This window comes from Podarcis raffonei, chromosome 7 (genome assembly GCF_027172205.1).
Source record: "Podarcis raffonei isolate rPodRaf1 chromosome 7, rPodRaf1.pri, whole genome shotgun sequence".
Lineage (NCBI taxonomy): Eukaryota > Metazoa > Chordata > Lepidosauria > Squamata > Lacertidae > Podarcis > Podarcis raffonei.
The window spans coordinates 30,176,054-30,190,205 of record NC_070608.1 but is presented as its reverse complement, the minus strand read 5'-3'; positions in this window follow the sequence as shown (position 1 = coordinate 30,190,205).

Sequence of the window (14,152 nt, the reverse complement as noted above, 5' to 3'; positions counted from 1 at the left end):
TGGCTGTCAGTTTCTCAGGCTGAGCTAGCAGAGGTGGTGTTGCAGGATTTCAGCATTCACACTAAGGTGGTCTCCCATGATGCTTGACACTTAATGGTCTCCCATGGTGCTGCTTCTGGTCTTAGTATAACCCTCCTACCTATGGGTCTCTGATTTTCTCTATCAAAGGTATGTTTTAGATATCACTGTCCACTGTACCCTCCTGGAGCACCTCCAGGATTTGTGTGTGCTGGAAGCCTAATTTTGCAGCAATTTCACTCCTGCCTCCAGGGTCATTTTCAGAGAATAACAATAGGAGACTGCTGCTTGGTCCCGTGAAAACTGTCCTGCAGGGTCCCACAGGGTTCAGTCTTAGACTATTTGACAACTATATCAGGGATTGGGAACCTCAGGCCTGGGGGATGGGGTTCAGGTGGCAAATATTTGGTAATTGGGACTTTTCCAAGGCTACACACCATCTCCAGCCTTGTTCCACACCCTCCTTGAGAGTTTTTGCCTGGCTGGAATGTGTCCTTGAACTCTGTTAATGATTCTTGTTTGCCTGAATGGATGATAGAGGGGTGTGTGTATGTGTGTAAACTAGCTTAGTGTACAAAGATAAAATTCACATTCGTTGCTCTGTCCACATTTGGTTCTGGCCTTGCTGAAGGGAATGCCCAGAAGGCCCTCAAGTTGAAAAAGTTTCTTCATTCCTGAATTATATGAAGCTGTTAGGAGCAGTCATCAATGGATTTGAAGCAAGGCATTATGACTATACATAGGACACCCGATTCTCTTCCAATGGAATGAAGGGAGGCCATGCAGGTGCTGAACTAGTGCCTGGAGGTGGTAATACGTTGGATGTGGGCCAATAACTTGAAGCTAAAGCCAGACAAGATGCAGGTGTCAGGTGGGGAAGACTGTCAGGCCAAGGATTGAGAGAAATCTCCTGTCATTGAAAGAGCAGGTGTGTAGCTTGTGAGTGCTCCTGAAGCCAGCATTGTCACTTGAAGCCCAGGTAGCTTCAGTGGCTAAGGGTGCTTAATCCAAGCTCTGGCTCATTCTCCAGCATGGTCATTCCTAGAGTTATCCATGGCCTGATAACTTCCAAGTTGGACTACTGCAAACTCTGGCAGCTAGAATACAAATGGGTACCACGAGTCAGGCACATATAAGACCAATTCTCGTACAATCAAGCTGTTTGCCAATTGTGTTCCAGGCCCAATTCCAGGCACTTATGATGACCTACAAAGCCCTAAATGCCTTGGGGCCCAAATATTTGAAAGAATGTGTCAAATACCCCATGCAAAGCTGACCACGATCAGCAGATTCTACCATAAAGGGACGCGGGTGGCACTGTGGTTTAAACCACCGAGCCTCTTGGGTTTGCCAATTGGAAAGTCGGCAGTTCGAATCCGTATGACAGGGTGAGCTCGCGTTGCTATGTTCCAGCTCCTGCCAACCTAGCAATCTGAAAGCATACCACCACAAGTAGTTAAATAGGTACCTCTGTGGCAGGAAGGTAAACAGTGTTTCCATGCGCTCTGGTTTCCGTCACAGTGTTCCATTGCACCAGAAGTGGTTTAGTCATGCTGGCCACATGGCCCAGAAAGCTGTCTGTGTACAAATGCCGGCTACTTCGGCCTGAAGCGAGATGAGTGCTGTACCCCATAGTCGCCTTTGACTGAATCTAACCATCGAGGTATCCTTTACCACCTTCTTTTTTTTACCTCTGCCCCCACCCCCAGTGAGGTCTGCAGTTGTGCAGGAGGACCTTCTCTGTAGTGGCTTCATACCTATGGAATGACCTCCCCTCTGAAGTGGGTCATGAATCAAAATTATTGGCACACATTTTTGCCCTGGCTTTGCCCTAGCATCTCATGCTAATTGAATCTGCTTTCTTTGTTCACTGCTTCCATATAGATATTTAATTGACATTTTGCCTTATGTTCTAAATGTTTTAGCCCATGAAATGTTTTTAAATATGGTCATAACATATTAATCTGGTGAAGAGCGATTTATAAATTTACTAAATATAAGCAGGCAGGCCGCCCTGTCCTAAAGCAGGTTAAAACACCTTTTTTAAAGAAGAAGAACAAAGGACAGGATGAAAGGGATTGAAAGGTTTGTCCAAATGACCATGGCTAAGGTTATTGGTAATTTGGAAAGGTGCTAATTTTAGTACTTAAAAGGGAAAATGGAAGCTGAGACGCAAACTGGGGCAGAATATAGTATTAAAAACAGAGTGCACAAGCAATATGTGGCATTTACGAGGAGGGGGAGTCACATGCCGAACAAATTATGGTAAAGATACCTGTTTAGCAAAAACAGGATCTGAACTGACATGAAGTTATGCCGATTCCTGGGCACAAAGCTTATACCCTGCTAGTGCAAAGGGGTGTATCCAAGTCAAGACATGCATGTTAAAACTGGATTGCCCACTGTTTCTGTATTTTATTTTAAAACAGAAAGAATCAGCAGAATTGGGCAGTTTAAGTTTATGAAACTATACATGGGAAGCTGAAAGGAGACCTTCTGCCCACCACTCAATTTTGCCGCAACAGCCAAGTAGGTGGATGTAATTCCCCCAATTGTTTTCTCATCATATTCCTGATTCTGTCATTATTGCATTTCCTTTAGATGTGCTGTTTTGTCAGCCTATGGGCTTTATGAAGACCTCCTCCCGTCTCCACTCATGGCATTCTTCTTATTGAGCTCATTACAGATCTGGAATGCTTGTTTTGCTATTTGGGAAATAATTACAATTTGTGTGGTCTGATAAGTGGCCCCAGAGTGCTTCAGATGCAAACAGCAGGGCCTACAGGAAATATATCTGGATAGTAGAGCAGTTGTACTAATCTACGAGGAACTAAATAAAGCACTTACCCCAGACTAAAACCAGTAGCGAGGAGCTTAATTGCTTCCATGTCACCAGGAGAAATTACTGTTGCCATATAGACTAATGTGAACCTGATTTGGGTTGCAATCCTCTACACACGTACCTGGGGATAAGTCCTGTGACTTGCTTTTGAATAGGCATCTACAGAATTGCACTGACTTGTATTTCTGATTAAGGACCATTTTGTTTTAATCATTTCAGATAACCCAGATCATCCATAATGCAAATATCCTTGGCTCAAAAGGGCAAGTCATGTGAATAAGGGGCTAAAAGGGGACCATTTAAAATATGGTTAAACTGTTGTAGGCTTACTGTCTGATTACTGCACACACATTTATCGCTATGGTTTTGCCTTTGATCAAAAAAATTTAACGTTTTTTAATGGCCAAGGGGAGGCAGCTGTGGAAATGGGTAGGCAGCCTCAGGCCTGAGGGCAAAATGTGGGTGTCTTTATCTGGCCCTTGAGACTCTGCCTAGGCCAAGCCCCTTCCTCAGATCACATCCATCACTGGTCCTTAATACCCTCCTTTATTGCTTTTGGTTGGGCCAGTGTGGTGTAGTGCTTAAGAGCGGTAGACTCATAATCTGGTGAACCAGGTTTGCATCTCCGCTCCTCCACATGCAGCTGCTGGGTGACCTTGGGCTAGTCACACTTCTCTGAAGTCTCTCAGCCCCACTCACCTCACAGAGTGTTTGTTGTGGGGGAGGAAGGGAAAGGAGAATGTTAGCCGCTTTGAGACTCCTTAGGGTAGTGATAAAGTGGGATATCAAATCCAAACACTTCTTCTTCTTTTGCCTGGCTGGAATTGGTTCTTGACCTCTGATAATGCCTCTTGGTTTGTTGACTGAATGCACAATTAAAAGTTCCATGTGTATAGAAACTAGCCTTTCATATAAAGACAAAATTCACATTTGTTATCCTGTCCACTTTAGCTTCTGGCCATCCCACTTTTTACCTCTGTCTTTACCTACCACTGACATGTGGAGCCCAGAAAGGAATGTGGCCCACTGGGTTCCCCACCTCTCTGTTAGAAAATTATCTTTTCCATATACAGAAAACTCCCATATACATAAAGAGGAGAGAGTACAGTAAGTTGTCACGCTACCATGTGTGCAATAAAATTAATTTATGGTGCACCTTTGACTGCCTCACCTCCACACATTTCACTAATCCACTCCAGCTGGATCAGCTTCTAACATTCCAAACTTCTGAGCTGCCTCCGACAGCTGCCGCTGTTTGTTCTTTACCAACCTGCTATAGAGAGACGTTTCATTTGTTTCTCCACTGAAAAGTCTTGATTCCCTTCCCCCACCACAATCATCTATCGCATTTAAAATTAGTTTCAGTAAAATGTGCAACCCTATACATCCCTTTAAAAAATAATGCTCCACACAATAAAAAATACGACCGTATTTGTAGCAGGGCAGGGAAGAGACTTAAAGCCACCTCCCTTTCTAATGGCTTAAGCTAAAGGTACCTGTTTATCTACTTGCACTGGTGTGCTTTCGAACCACTGAGTCTCTTGGGCTTGCCGATTGGAAGGACGGCAGTTCAAATCTGCAATGCAGCGAGCTCCCTTTGCTCTGTCCCAGCTTCTGCCAACTTAGGAGTTCAAAAGCACACCAGTGTAAGTAGATAAATAGGTACCACTGTGGTGGGAAGGTAAATGGCGTTTCTGTGCGCTCTGGTTTCCATCACGGTGTTCTGTTGTGCCGGAAGCGGTTTAGTCATGCTGGTCACATGACCTGGAAAGCTGTCTGCGAACAAACGCCGGCTCCCTCAGCCTGAAAGCGAGATGAGTGCTGCAACCCCATAGTCTCCTTTGACTGGACTTAACTGTCCAGGGGTCCTTTACCTTTACCTAATGGTTTAAGGAGGGCATCTATGACATCAGTTGATTGAAACTTCAACACTTACCACACTGAGCTCCTAATTCTTCCCTTGCAACCATGGCTGCAAATAAACACTTGTTTGACACACATGGTCTGCATATGTCAAGATGGTGCTTCTGCTGTGAGGGTCCTGCGTGTTGCCTGAGAAATTGCAACACTTTCCTCAGACAGTGCATTCCATGTGGAACATGAGGGGTGTCTACCTATTTAGTATCTCTTGGTTTGCAATTCCATCCTTGGAATGGCAGTATTTGAAAAATGGGAAGAGTACAGCCCTTTCACCATCTCTCTTGACCCACCTTTGTGTGTGTGTTTTATGCTTTTATTTATTTTTATTTTTAAAAATTATGCACATCACACAGAAAACAATTCACAACACATCAACCACTTTGCTTTATCAAATTCTTACAGTTTACTCCAAAAAACCTTTCCACATATTGCAATGAGATCTTAGGAGGTTATAAACATAATCTTCTTGACACATATAATCCAAAAATGGTTTCCACACACTATTTAAAAAGATGGGAGTCAGAATACCCTTCAGTTGCTTAAATCTGGCATGTCAGCTTTTCAGCCAGGGTTACTGTCCATTCTCTGGAGCACTATGCTTCAATGTTCAAGTCCAAGACAGTGCACCATTGCATTGCTATTTCCATATATGCTGCCACGAGCAGAAACATTAAAAGTCCTTTATGAGCCATTAGTGGAGTAGACATGTCCTTTATTCCAAGTAAAGCAAGTTGAGGGAAAGGTTGTGGGTCTGTTTTGTATATTAAACTCAATTCTTTAAATACCAAAACCCAAAATGAGTAAACAGATTTGCAAAATCACCACATATGGATGTAAGACCCTTTTGTGAAACCTTGCAAGGGAGGCTATGGATCTTTAGCATTACCTAGGATTCTTTGGGAGGGACGCGGGTGGCGCTGTTGGTAAAAGCCTCAACGCCTAGGGCTTGCCGATCGAAAGGTCGGCGGTTCGAATCCCCGTGGCGGGGTGCGCTCCCGTTGCTCGGTCCCAGCGCCTGCCAACCTAGCAGTTCGAAAGCACCCTCGGGTGCAAGTAGATAAATAGGGACCGCTTACTGGCGGGAAGGTAAACGGCGTTTCCGTGTGCTGCGCTGGCTCGCCAGATGCAGCTTTGTCACGCTGGCCACGTGACCCGGAAGTGTCTCCGGACAGCGCTGGCCCTCGGCCTCTTAAGTGAGATGGGCGCACAACCCTAGAGTCTGTCAAGACTGGCCCGTACGGGCAGGGGTACCTTTACCTTTACCTTTAGGATTCTTTGGGAAAGATCTGACAATTAAACTGATTTAATTTTTTTAGAAGCACAAGGGCAGAGCAAATTTCTAGGTCATCCTCGCCACTCCCTAACTCCCCAATACTGTAGGAAGCTCATTTTTTAGAAGAATCAGCGGAAGGTGGTAGGACAGAATAGCAAAATGTCCCCAAGTCAGTCCCAACTAGCTAGGATCAGCAGACTTGTTTCTACTCTCACTATTGGCATCTTGCAGCATCATTCAAGTTGGGTGAACAGATGATGGGGCCAATGTGGATGAATTTGCAAGTGCTCTCTCTTTCTCACATACACATCACTGTTTTGATCAAGTTCCATGGGCTGCTGATTATCTTCTGTAGCAGGGAGCCCCTGTACTCATGGAGAAGATTCCTGTGGAAGATTCCCCATGCATTTTAGAACCCTGATTTTCCAAGTTCACAAGTTTGCCCTCCCAACTCATGGAAGGCAACAGGAATGGCGAAGGGTTGGGGGTAGAGCTAGTGCACATGCTTACTGAACTCAAATAAAGAACGCCTGAAGAGGGTTTATGTTTTCATACATTCCTGGTGGTGCTTTCAGAAGACGGCCATTCCAATTGGTTGCTCACACAGACTCTTCCTTTCTCCTCTTTTTTGACACCTGGTCTGGGTTTTCCAAAGGAGATATATGATCTGGAGCAGGCCAAGCAGCTGTAGGACACTCATAGTTTCCTGATGTCATCAGCCTGCCAGCTTCAATGGATAAGTGCGCAGAAACTCCTGTGTGCCATTACCGATTAAATGCAAAACATGCGGCACCATTTCAGGAGTATCTTTTTTCTACTTGCATAGGAAACAAGTAACTGACTTTGCAGTATTGTAATATGGGGTAATCTCCCTCTTACAGACCAATTTCAGTCCCTTGGTCCCTGTTCACATCAAAGGACTGAATTCTGTATCTGATTTACACGTTGCTCAGCTCTAAATCAACTGAGCTTTGGGCCACCCAATCCCTCTGACTGCCAAAGTACTATATATATATTGGAGTGCTCTGATGCTTAAGCAAATGTGGAAATTAGGTTAGTCATACTTTCCTGTAATCTATATTCCGGTCCATTTGGCGACAAGCTGTACATTTTTATGAGTGTTCTAGCAGGAGCCAAAGCTGAATGCTTGTCAACAAAAAGAAGTACCAGTCAAGACAAAAATGTAAACTTATGCCACAGTGTAAGAGTAAGTCTGACTCATACAACAACAAATGACTTTAGATTGCTGCTGGGGAACATGCTTTGAAAACAGAAAAGACCATGTCCTATTCCTAACATCTGAAGGTAAAGGATTTCAGGAAGCAGGGCTAAGAAAGACTTCTGCTTGAGACCGTTTATAACTTTTGCCAAATGGAATGAATAGTCCTGAGTGAGATGGGACTGAACAAAGACAAGTCAGCTTCAAGCGCTCAAGGATTTCTTTGCAAAATGAAAGTTCAGATGAAGCAGGCCATGTTACAAGAATAACTTCTGACTTGTTCCCAGGAAAATCAGACAGAGATGATCCAAAATAGTTCAGATACTAAGTTACACTGCATAAGAAGAACTAAAAAAAACCAGCCTTCTCCAACCTGGACATTTTGGACTACAGCTTTCATCAGCCACAGCCAGCACTACCAGTGAATGGTATGGGGTGATGGCAATTGTGGAAGGCCACAGGTTAGCCACTCTTGTCATGTCTCGTAAACTAGGGTCCACTTCATCAGATGTTCATCTAGCTGTCCCACCCACATGTCTTCATTGATGTTGGGGATATCTGAAATACCAGAAGTTGCAGACTCTGGTAGGCTAAGTCTACTGTCTCCTGCCATGGCAGCTGTTGAATGTCTTCCCAGCACACTGAATGGACAAGAGCCTCCTTTGACTGAATAATCAGCAGTACTGGCAAATACTCTGAACTTAGGCTTGGAGCTTGATTTGTGCCAGGGTTGAGTTCCAGAGCTTACCCTCTGGGAATGCCAAAGCATAACACTGATGGCAGTGCCAACGAGGAAATGCACAATTTTCTTCCCTTTACCACTGAACAACCACCTCCAGTAAAATCAAAGCAGGTGACTACCAAGCAAGTTCTGTACCCACCCCCAACTGCTAATTTAAAAATTAACTAGTGCTGAAGTTTGTCAAAATGGTTCAGCTAAGTCTTGGTCAAATTCACACCTGATAGCAGCGAATTTTTAAGCGCGCACACAGAGAGAGAGAGAGAGAGTTCTTGCCAAGCTAAGGCAATTGGAAGTCAAATAAAGGAGGATTGTCCTGAAAGTGGGTTGCATAATAAAAACAAACCCAATATTCTGTTAACGAGGGTTTAGAGGTCAGGTTCTCATCCCTGCCCACAAAGACATGTGCAAGCCCAGGAGATTAAGGGGAGGGTGAGGGGAAAGGAGCTGAAGGGAGACGGTTTCCTTCCTCCCCACCCTGGTGCGTTTCTCTCCTCCCACCCCCAATCTCCTTGCAGACTGACACTGAAAGAGAAAGGATCGTTTTTTAAGGCGCCGAGGTGCGATTGCACCAGAGAATGCCATGCATTGTGCACTTCATTGCAGGCAGGCCAGCATTTCAGTGCCAGCAGAGGAAACAAATGCTGCCCCTCTGTCTCCTGGAAATCCCGCTCTCATCCCTGCTGGGCGAGCTCATTTTGACGCCAACTGACTTTTTGCCCTCTTCTTAATAGAGCTTAAAAGGTTCCAGCTTTCTTCTGTCCTCTCTCTCTCTCTTTCTTCCCCCCACCCTGCTTGCCGCATGCAATGATCCCAACCATGAGACATGTGCATAATCCTGGTTCGTCACTAGGGAACATACCGGGAGAAGGGGGGGGGAACTCTGGGGTGGTGGGGATTAATAGGAGGGCGCTTCTCCTCCAGCTTGCAAGGGGGTGTGTGAAGCTGCTTGGGTGCGAAGGCTTCTCCTCCCCGCAGCAATCTGAGCAAAACACTATAAAAACAACTGATCTTAAAAGGTAGCAGCTAAAGCCACCCAAATCCCCTCTGGAGCCTGACCTTTACAGCTGCGGGGCTGGATGGGCCCCCCAGCAGATCTTTCTCATACTCTCTCCCCCTAATGATGTTTTCACTCCCCTGGAGGCGCACACTCAGCCCCTCTCTCCCCCCCTCGGCACGGAAACAAAGGTTTTGTGTGAAGTGCGGCCTGGCCTGCCTTGGGCCTGCCACCGGGGAGCCCTTTCAGCCTCAAAGAGGCAAGGCTCCCAAGGCGGTGGCGGGCCTGAGGTAGGCCGCTCTCCAGTAATTAAGTTAGCTCTGAGCTTCTGTGAGTGGAGGCCTTCGCCCCAGCTGCACCCCCCCCCCGTCCCTCTCTTTCCCTCTCTCCCTCCTCCCCCCCCCCCAGACTGTGTGTGTTTAGGAGGTGATGTTTCCCACAGCTCTGATCTAATTCAACTGTAATTCAATCTCCGTGTGACCAACACTCAGCCAGCGCTCTCCCACCCGCCGGCAGACTCCTCTCTCTCACAGGCTGTGTGTGTGTTACACATTTGCACTGTCAATCTGACATACTCCCCTCAAACAACCTCCCCGTATAGATTTACGGTGTCAATCAGGCAGGCTTGGGTTGGGGGGGGGGAGCCTGTCTGCAGCAATAACTCTCCACTCTGGACGCCTCCATCCGTTCCTACCTTCCTTTTCCACCCACCCTTTCTCTGTGTCCCCTTTTATGCTGTGGAGAGAGATACCCTATACCTGCCACTCAGCAACTTGCAAAGGGGTTTAATAGGGGTTTGGGAGCAGCCGCAAAGACAAAAGGCACCCCCACCCCCAAACCAGATAAGGCTGAGAACCTGAAGCAGATGTAAAGGAGATCAGGCCCAGTTTGCCCCTGGATCGACTTGTAAGAAAATTATAATCCCTTTTAACCTCTGTCTAAATTGGGGCTGCTTTACGACTGATGGAACAAGGCTTGCTGCTTATCTTGAAAAGCAGCCTAAAAAGCAGACAGAAATGGTGAATTCTTATCATGCAGGAGTTCGGGCAGCTAACTACATTTCTTGCTGCTTTTCTCCCTCTCACTTGTTATCTTCTTCTGGCTTCATTCTGTGAGTCCCCTGAAATATCCCAGTACTTTTAAACTAGTATACATATGGCTGCATATGTATCAGTTCAGTCTGCATGACTAATGCAAAACTACAATTGCATTGACTGGTTGTTCCCAACTTCTCAACAACAGATTGCCCACCAAATTTCTCAGTGCAAGTATCGTTTGAGTTGGTTCAATCCCCAGCACATTCAGGTAGGGCTGAAAATGTCCCCAGATGCTTCTTCACACAGTGTATAGATAGTTAAACTACAGAACTAGAGGCAGTGGTGGCCACCAACTTGGAAGAGAATTAGACAACTTAATGGCGGATAAGGCTATCAGTGGTTACTAGTCATGATCACTACATTCTACCTCCATTGTTTGGGGCATCATGTCTCTGAATACCAGTTGCTGGGAATCCCAGGTGGGCAGAGGGCTTTACGCTCATGTCTATCTTGCAGGCTTCCCATAGGTTAGCCACTGTGAGAGCAGGATGTTAGACTAAATGGGTCATTAGCCTGATCCAGGAACATCATCTTATGCAAAGGAACTTGGGCCTCTCCAGACACTTAAGGAACCCACAAGCCTTCTTCAGGCATTTGCGTGGAATGCATGTGGGCCAAATGTGAGGAGAGGGGTGGAGATGCGCATGCAAGCCCTGACCACAACATCCCCACATGTGCTAGCTCCACTTCAGACCTTCCCACATTTTGAGAATCTGGAGAAGGTACACTATCAGAATAATATGTTTTCAGGCATATACCTGTGTAGTGCTACAGTGTGTGTTGTAATTATGCAGTGCAATTAGTCACAATTCCCCCATCCCCAGGAATGTGAAGCGGTACAGTCCATAATTCCTTACTGGAGCCTAATGCCTCAATCTTCTGCACATGGGCATAGCCAGGATTTTTGTTGAGGGGGCAGGCCTTAGGGGAAGCAGAACCTCATTTTGTTATGTATTTTTGTTGATTTTGAGGGGCAGCTGCCCCTCCCTGCCCCCCTGGCTACACCCATGCTTCTGCATGTGCAGATGAAACCTTTGATACAGGGGTTTTTTTCTCATTTCCTTAACCGGTTTTCCCATTGGTAGAGAAAGCTCTGAGCTATTTCTCCCCTCCCCCACCCCAGAAGTTTTTCATGCTTTTTTTGGTGCTGAAATCTACTGATGGTTAGAATGCCAGAAACATTGTTGTAAATCGCTGTGATATTTTCATGAAATAGCGGTGTATATATATATATTTATAATTAAGAATTCAGTAGTATTAGGCCAAGTTTAATTGCTGGACAGCACCACTGAAAAAACAACATTAAAATCAAGGGAAATTTCTTCATCTTTTTTTTTTCCCTAAAGAAAACTATCCATCATCCTCCAGCAAATTCCAGTCCTGCACATTAACCCTAACGCTGCAGTCCTGTAATCCCCATTTGCCTGGAAGTATGCTCCATTGAACTTTGTGGGACTTATTCTGAGTAGACATATAGAATTGCATTGTAAGCATCTATTTTAGCTTAATCTTAAAGAGCAATCTCACATTTACTCTGGAGAAAGAATTAAGGATCACCCATGACAGATGACAATTTTTCTTCAGCTCGGAAATAAAGCACCAGGACTTTTTACTTAAAGTCTCAGTGAAATATTAAAACCCCAATAGAACCATCATCTTTCAAAGGATATGTGGTGCTCGTTAAGCTTCATTAGACAGCCTTGAAGATTTGCCTTTTTCCTCCTGGGAAACTAGAAAGGGTAGCAGTATCTTGGTGAAATGTCTCCCAAGTCCTCAATCACTATTTAAGAGATTGTGGTCTTTTGAAGGGCCATAGAGGAATGAAGTTGTTTGGGGATTACGTGAATAGCTTTTATTTCCGCCCATAATGGTGTTGGGAAATGCAACAGATGCCCCTGGGCAGATAAGCTGATCCACAAAATACTGCTCAAGTGCCTTTGCTAAGCTAGAGGATCAGCGTCAACAATGCAAAAAAGAAAACCCAGCCTCTTTTATTCGGTCATAAGTCATAATGTTTTAAAGCATTGAACAATGAAAATGTCAATGGTCATGCAGCGCTGAAAGAACCTGCAGCCGTTACATGCACATCCCCTTTGAAGTGACTTCAAAGTGACTACTCCTATAAGCAGAGGGTGTGGTTTCACCCTGCTTGGCTAACGAAGGAATTCTAAAAATGATTTAAGAAAAAAGAAAAAAATGTAATATATCTGAGCGTGTTTGTGTGTGTGTGTGTGTGTGTCGTTGGAGCTCCTAATATTGTTAGCTAGCTACTGACACTTCATTTCAGCAGAAGATGTTTGTGCTACACTCCAAAGAGAAACTATTTATCTTTGGCATTAACTTGCACACAGTCACCAATGAAGACCTTTTAATTGTGCACACCTAAATTTCCCTGCATGTGCTTGAAACCTTCCCACAAAATACCGACAATCTGGCGGTGCCTCTGGTCGGTTGCTGTGGAAGGCAGGAAGATGCTGGGCTACACTTGACAAATCCTTGGTCTGAACCAGCAAGACTCTTGCATTAAATCCTTTAAATTGAAACACCCTTGCAGTGAGGAATCCAGTCTTGTAGATTGCACAGCCTGTTCCTCTCAGTTTTTGAACTCTGGGAGATTCCTCTAGCCTGAATCACCTCCCACATCTGGTTTGCAGCAGTGATCAAGTGCACCAAACTTTTGATTAGTGGTTGTGAAACAAGATTGTGGAACACTAGGAACAGGAGCTTTCTAAATGATCCCCTCAGCTTGACCGGAGATAACAACACAACTTAGTTATGTGTAGCATGGAGTGAGGGACATATGGTGGTCCCACACTCTGCACAGGATGACTCATGTTGAATATTCTGCTGCATGAAGACAGCAGCTGGGCTGGGACTCCTCTTTTGCAGGCACAGGTGGATAAAGCCCCAGCTGCAGCATCCTGAATACAAAGCCAAGGCAGCCAAATGGGGAAATTGTCAAAACCAAGAGAAAGGTTCCTTTGGCCAAGATGTATACATCACAAAGCAACAGCATCCTCTCTCTCTCTCTCACTTCAGCTGCTCTCTCAGGACATACTTGTTGAGTTCTTGTTGCTTTCTTTTTTGGAAACATCACAAGATGATAGTGGAGCTTCTCAAAACACAAAGGGCACAGGAAGTTTCCTGCTCAGGCTCCATTGAAACAAATGAATGCCAGTCTCTTGCCTTTTGATAACACTGGGATTTTGGTATTCCTTGGTGTGTAAATAAAGGTAAAAGGACCCCTGGACAGTTAAGTCCAGTCAAAGGCGACTATGGGGTTGCATCGCTCATCTCGCTTTCAGGCCAAGGGAGCCAACGTTTGTCCACAGACAGCTTTCTGGGTCATGAGGCCAGCATGACTAAACCGCTTCTGGTGCAATGGAACACTGTGATGGAAACCAGAGCGCACGGAAAGGCCATTTACCTTCCCACCACAGCGGTACCTATTTACTTGCACTGGCGTGCTTTCAAACTGCTAGGTGGGCAGGAGCTGGGACAGAGCAACAGGAGCTCACCCCGTCGTGCGGATTCGAACCGCCAACCTTCTGATCAGGAAGCCCAAGAGGCTCAGTGGTTTAGACCACAGCGTGTGGTCAGGGTTGACCCTACCATTAGGCAGAGTGAGGTGCCTTCCTCAAGGAAGGCAGTCAGGTGTGTGACATATAAACTCAGCTTTGCACCTTGAGCTTGCCTGCTGCCCACAGATTTGGTGGAGATTGCTGTTCTGCTGCCAATCTGGCTGGCTCCAGTTGTGAGTTCTGGGGAAAGGGGCATCCTGGGATGGATCCACACGAAAATTTTAAAGCATACTCAATGCACATTAAAAAAAACAAAACATAACTTCCCTCAAAGAATCCTGGAGTTTGTTAAGAGCACTAAAAATTGTAGTTCCACTCCACGAGGGGGGAAACTACAGGTCCCAGTTTCTATGGAGAACCCATGTGCATTGAATGTGCTTTAAACTTATAGCGTGTAGCTGTTCTTGTTCTTTCCCTCAAGCAGCAAAATGTTTTGGGTTGGCTCTGAACATGAGGGGGAATTCTG